The following is a 6,588-nucleotide window of genomic DNA, read 5'->3' as shown; positions in this document are numbered from 1 at the left end:
CTACAGTTCCTTAGGGCTCCAGCATTCATAGGCAATTTTGTCTGAATTTTACAAGGAAACGGTTATAGGTTCATAGGTTTTTAGCATTCATTAGGGAATTAAGGGAAAAAGAAAAGAAAGTATGTGTTTTAAAATATTTATAGCAACTTTTTGATTGTGGTGAAGTGCTACTGCATAAGAAGTGATGAGCTGGGTGACTTTAGGAAAACATAGAAAAAAATTACCCGAACTAATTAAAAGTGAATTAAGCAGAACCAAGAGAATGAGGTACACAGTAACAGAAATATTGACTTTGAAATATGGGTTTCTTTAAGTGACTTGCCCAGAGTCACAGAGCTAGGAAATGTTAAATGTCTCAGGCCAGATTTGAACTCAAGTCCTCCAGTGCTCTATCCACTATGCCATCTAGCTGACCCCTAAAATATTGATTTCAAAGAATAATTTTTAACAACTGATTCATATTGAGTATCATAAATACTCACATCACAATGGTCCAACAAAAAATATCGCTATCCACCTCCAGAGAAAGAACTATTAAATAGAAATGTGTATAGTATGGGATTTGTGTTTGTGTGTGTATGTGTTATATGTGAATGATGATAGCCTTCTCTAGTGAGGATTGGAAAGGAGGGAGAAAAAAATTAAAAGTGCACAGTAGAGAACAAAAGGAAATGTAGAAGGAAATAGAAAAGCAAAGTGATTTTGAAAATGATATGTAGCATTTATTAGTTTTAAAAAAGTAAACAATGTGAATTTGAAGTACTATTGACCTGGAAATGTTTTTGTTGTTGTTGTTTTCTATGAAAGCTCAAAATGAATCTAAATTTGTTTTTAAAAATAAAACAAACAGTATTGCAGTCCACAGAGGTTAGGAAACAGCCATTGGATTACCTAAGATTCCCAGAACAGATTATCAGATCCCTGTGAAAGAGATTTTTCTGTGGGAAAAAAATTAGTGCTAGCCAGAGTGTAAGAAATCAGGCACATTAATTTGCTGTTGACTGGGAATCGATCCAGCTGTTTTAGAAAGCAATGTGAAAACATTATGACAGTATGACCCAGCGGATAGAGAGATGACCTCAGGAAAACTTGGTTTCAAGTCCTGTCTCTGATATACTAGCAGTGGGACTCTGGAAAGTTGTTTAACTTCTTGGGAGCTATAGACAACTCCCTAAGACTATAATTTGCAGGACATCGGTCAGTGGAGTTTCCTCACTGAACGCTCCCTATGCCAATGAAATCACAGGTCCAATTAAAAGGAGGGAATGGAATTAGATCTAAAAAAATTGTTTTTATACTGTGATGCTGTGGTCCCACTACTAGATTTATACTCCCAAGGAAATCAATGACAGGAAGGAAATATTTATCTATAGAAAATTATTTGTAGCACTATTATTTATAATGACAAAAAAATGGGAATGTGCCATGTCCCCAACAAATGGGGGATTTTGAGTCACTTGTGCTATGTGAATAAAATGGATGATAATTTATCACAATGAACAAGCTATATTAAGAATTCAGGCAAGAAAGAGCCAAGATGGTAAAGACAGAGATTCTCCTGAGCTCTCCCCCAACCCCTCTAAATATTTTTAAGCAATTACTCTAAACAAATTATAGAGCAGCAGAACCCACGAAAACCCAGTCCCGAGATAGCATGGAAGGTTGGCAGGAAAGGTCTGTTGCACGTGGAGAAGAGGGGAACATAATCCAAAACAAAACAACTCAGAATAGTCATGTGCCCAGCAGAATGTCAGGGACGATTCAAAATATAACAATGACTTTCCAGTTCAAGAAAGGATATATAATAGTAAAAGAAATTATATTCATGAGTATCCATCTTTTTTTTATTTCCTTGGAAGTCGTTCTTCTATTACCTGCTGCTCACTTTTTTCCTTTGTTCTCTTTTCCCCCTTTTCCCCTCCCCAACCTCTCCCAAGCAGACTATAGTTAAACACAGTTATATTTGATAGATGCACACACAGAGAGATGCACCTGCTCATATACAAACACACATATATACATATACATTCACACCTATCCATAGACGCACACACTTATACATGCATACATATCTACATATACTCAAACACATACACATATGTATCCAGGCATTTAGCCATATGAACTCATGCATCTAAACCAATATGGCTGAGGTAATGTAACTTTCTCTCGTGATTGAATCTTTAGAGTTCACTTTATCTAAGATCAACAATTACGAGGCATACTTTTTTTTCCCTAATAAATTTGATTCCTGATCCTTGTTGTAATTAAGTATATCTCTGTTTTTTCTATGTCTACTAACTCTTCTACTTTAAATTTGTTCCCTAACTTGTCTTGCTATTACTTATCCTCTCTCCACTCAAATTTGGGAGGATGTCCATCAGTTGGGGAATGGCGAAACAAATTATGTTATGTGATTATGATGGAATATTATAGTGCTATAAGAATTGATGGGCAGGATGCCCTCAGAAGAAAGTGGAAAGAGTTTCATGAACTGATGCAAAGTTAAATTGCTATGTACAAAGTAACTGTCATATTGTAAGATGATCAGCTGTGAGTGACATAACTATTCTTAACAATACAATGATCCAGGACAACTTTGAGGGACATGACTACACATGTATAACTTACATAGAATTGCGTGCATTCTCAATGGTAGAATGGGAAAGGGAAAAGGGAAGAGAATCTAGACCTCAAAGCTTTTTTTTAATAAAGCTTTTTATTTTTAAAACATATGCATGGATAATTTTCAACATTCACCCTTGCAAAACCTTGTCTTTCAATATTTTCTCTCCTTTCTTCCTACCCCCTTCCCTAAATGACAAGTAATCCAATATATGTTAGCCATGTGCAATTCTTCTAAACAACATTCTTCTAGAATTCTTCTATAGAACAGCTCCATCACTCTCTTTCATCTTTTATAACTCAATACTCCCTACTCCCTCCTCACTCCTGGCATTTCCTTGGGCACAACTTGGGGCTCACATTTCCACAATTATCATGCTGCACAAGAAAAATCAGATCAAAAAGGAAAACAAATGAGAAAGAAAACAAAATTCAAGCAAATGACAACAAAAAGAATGAAAATACAATGTGATCCACACTCAGTTCCCACAGTTCTCTCTCGGGATGCAGACGTCTCTCTCCATCACAACTCTTTTGGAATCAGGCTGAATGACCTAATTGTTGAAAAGAGCCACGTCCATCAGAATTGATCATTGGATAATCTTGTTGCCGTGTACAATCATCTCCTGGTTCTGGTCACTTCATTCAACATCAGTTCCTCTAAGTCTCTCTAGGTCTCTCTGAAATCATCTTGTTGATCGTTTCTTACAGAACAATAATATTTTATAACACTCATAAACCATAACTTATCAGCCATTCTCCAAATGATAGGCAGCCACTCAGTTTCCAGTTTCTGTCCACTACAAAAAGGACTGCTACAGGAGCTCAAGGTTTTAAAAATGTTTTTATATGTAATTGGAGTAAATAAAATGCTAAATTAAAAAAGAACTCGTGGGGCTGCCAGAAGTACTGTAGGAAATGTTAGAAAATGAAAAAATCAGATCTAATCTCTAGGGTACACAAATTGACCATTAACTATGTAAATAAAGATAATATTAAAGCACAACAAATTCTGATCTCTTTTTCCTCATCTGTAAAATGTAAATACTATGACCATCTATCTCACAAGGTTATTGTGACTTTCAAATTAAATCGTACATGTATATATGCATGAAAATAGATCTCATACATATCTATATAGCATTTTGCCAAACACAAAGTGCTATGTAAATACTAACTGTTGCTCTTACTAGATGAAACTTCAGGTATACGACCTTCTTTTAATAAAGCATAATGTACAAAAGACTAAAGTCAAATGAGCCACTGGCCTCAGTCACTGTTTGGGGGTGTTTTGTTTTCAGGGAAAGTGTATTGTGATTTGATTATGTGCTTGCTGGCCTGTCTACTTGGTTTAAAAATATATCAATTAAAGGAAGAGGGAGAACTTTCCATTTATGTCAGAGCTCTCAAGTCTTTCCTGAACCTTCTCCTCTTCAATAGAAACAACAGATCCTTCAATGACCTTGCCTCCCCTGTACCCTCTCCATCTTGTCAGGGTCCTTCAGGCAGCTTTCTTCCCACAGGCCTTTGCCCCATTGTGATACCTTTGTCATGTAATACAGGATGTTATCCATAACTGTGAACTTGTGTATTTCCCTCTACTAGGTTTTCAGTTTCATTAAAAGAGATGATTAACATATGGGACTTTGCAAACCTTATAGTGACTTAATAATGATGAAAACAAATATATTTTAATAATATTCGGCAGCAAAAAAAATAAGCAAAACCTTATTTTGAAGCTAGAATGGCCTGAGTTCAAATTCTGCCTTTGATGAACTGGCTTGCAACCCTGGACAAGTCCCTTAATTTATTAGAGTTTTATATATATATATATATATATATATATATATGTAATATATACACACATATATATATGTATATATATATATATACACACACACATATATATATATATCTTTATAAATGATAGCTATAGATGCAGAGACATTTGAGTTCAAGTCCTTCGTCTGCCACACGCTGGCTGTGTGACCCTGAATGAGTCATACAGAGATCTCTAAAGTGTCAGACGTAATCTAATGCCAAAGTTTGAGGCCTGAGCCCGCTGGTTATTCCACCGAATCAGAGGGAGGAAAGGTTGGGCACATCCCAGCTCCCCATGAGAGTCAAATGTGGGCTTGTTTCCAACACTCCCTCAGCTTCTTCACCCACTGAAGCTCAACACTCCCTTTCTCTGCTCTCTACCAGCTGAGTTCTCCCCCGACTGGGTCCTTTAGACCTTCATAACCTAACTGGACCAAGGTACCTGCAGAAGCTGGTTAGTGCCCTTCACCCTCGGGGCTCTCATCTGCTCTATTCGGGATCCCCTGGTGTGTGCCCCAGGTGGATCTGGTGATGTCACTCCTTTCTATTCACAGAACTCCAGTAGCTCCCTGGTATCTTCAAGGGCAAATATAAGGAACTCAGTTTAGCCCTTTAATGCTCATAATGGACCCTTCCTACCTTTCCAGTCTTCCTGTACCTTACTCCAGAAATATCTGGAAAGTGATGTACAAACCTTAAAATGCCACAGAAATGCTAGTTTTTATTATCAATATTAATAGCATTGTGTTATTTTTCACATGCTACACCATCCTGATTGATTTTCCTCACATAAAAGACATTGCACGTCCCATCTCCTTGCTTTTGCCAAGATCGTCCCCGATATATGTAACCCTCTGTTTCATCACTACACCCATTTAGTTTCATCGTTTTCCTACAAGATTCAGCTCAACTTCCACCTTCTGCAAGAGACCTTTCCTAGGCTTTCCTGTAAACCCTTCCCTCAAGGATCACCTTCCATTTACACCCTATTCATCTTGAACCTCTCCTTTCTCCTAATGATCTCCACACTTAGAATGTAAGCTAAGTGAGGGCTAGGAGTGTTCTTGCTGTTCTTTGTGTATTCAGCCCAGCACAGTGCCTGACTCCTAGGAAGTATTTTACAAAAGCTTGCTGATGGATTTACCGGTTCATCATCCTAAAACAGCTACAAAAGGACAGACGCTTCTAGGCCAGCAAGAATAAAGAGAACTGAGCGATGGCATAGAGCAGGTCATAAATTTGCCGAAATACAGTTGGAATAATCATGTATCATCTCAGCAAGCAATAGAAAATGACCCACCAGTAACGGGTGTATGCCACAGGAATTACCAAATGTAAACAGAAGTGACTGTCCTCCATGTAGGAGGACTCGTGTTGGAGACTCAAATCCAAAGGACTTCCATGGCCAACATCTAGATGAACCCAGTCAATAATGAATCAACAGAGGCCATCTTACCTACGGTTAACATGTTATTGTTTTAATTTAAATTTTTTAATATTCTGAATATAAAAATAACCCAAAATAAACATTTCCAAATATGAAAATTTTACAGTTACACAGGATTGTATAACCATACAGATAGATAAATACATAGATACATAGATAAACACAATGATTCAATAAATGACTGAAAAAAGAAAATTGCAACTTTTGGAGAAGCTGGGGAACACTAATGCACTGTTAGTGTAGATATGTCAGAGTTGTTTTAATTTGCATTTCTCTAATTATTAGAGATTATTAAAATCTTTTTCAAATGAATTTTTGACAACTTCAGTTTCTTTCTTTGATACGTATCAAACTTATATATATATATATATATATATGTATATAACTTATAAAATCACCTCTAATTTTCATTAAATTGTTTTCTATCCATAGTTTCAAAGGTCATTTTCTTCCTTGTTTTAATAACTTTATAGCATGACTTCTATTCATCTCGTGTATTCACTTGCAACTTACTCTAATATATGGTATAAGATGTGGATCTAAACCTAATTTCTGCCAATGTACTTTCCAATTTTCCCAGCAATTTTTTTCAAATAGAGTTCCTATCTCAGAAACTGGGGTCTTCAGATTTATCAAACATCATTCTATTCTATTTATTTGCTTCTATATGTTGTGAGATTAATCTGTTCCATTGA

This window comes from Sarcophilus harrisii, chromosome 1 (assembly GCF_902635505.1).
Source record: "Sarcophilus harrisii chromosome 1, mSarHar1.11, whole genome shotgun sequence".
Classification (NCBI taxonomy): Eukaryota; Metazoa; Chordata; class Mammalia; order Dasyuromorphia; family Dasyuridae; genus Sarcophilus; species Sarcophilus harrisii.
Note: the sequence above shows the minus strand (reverse complement) of the source record.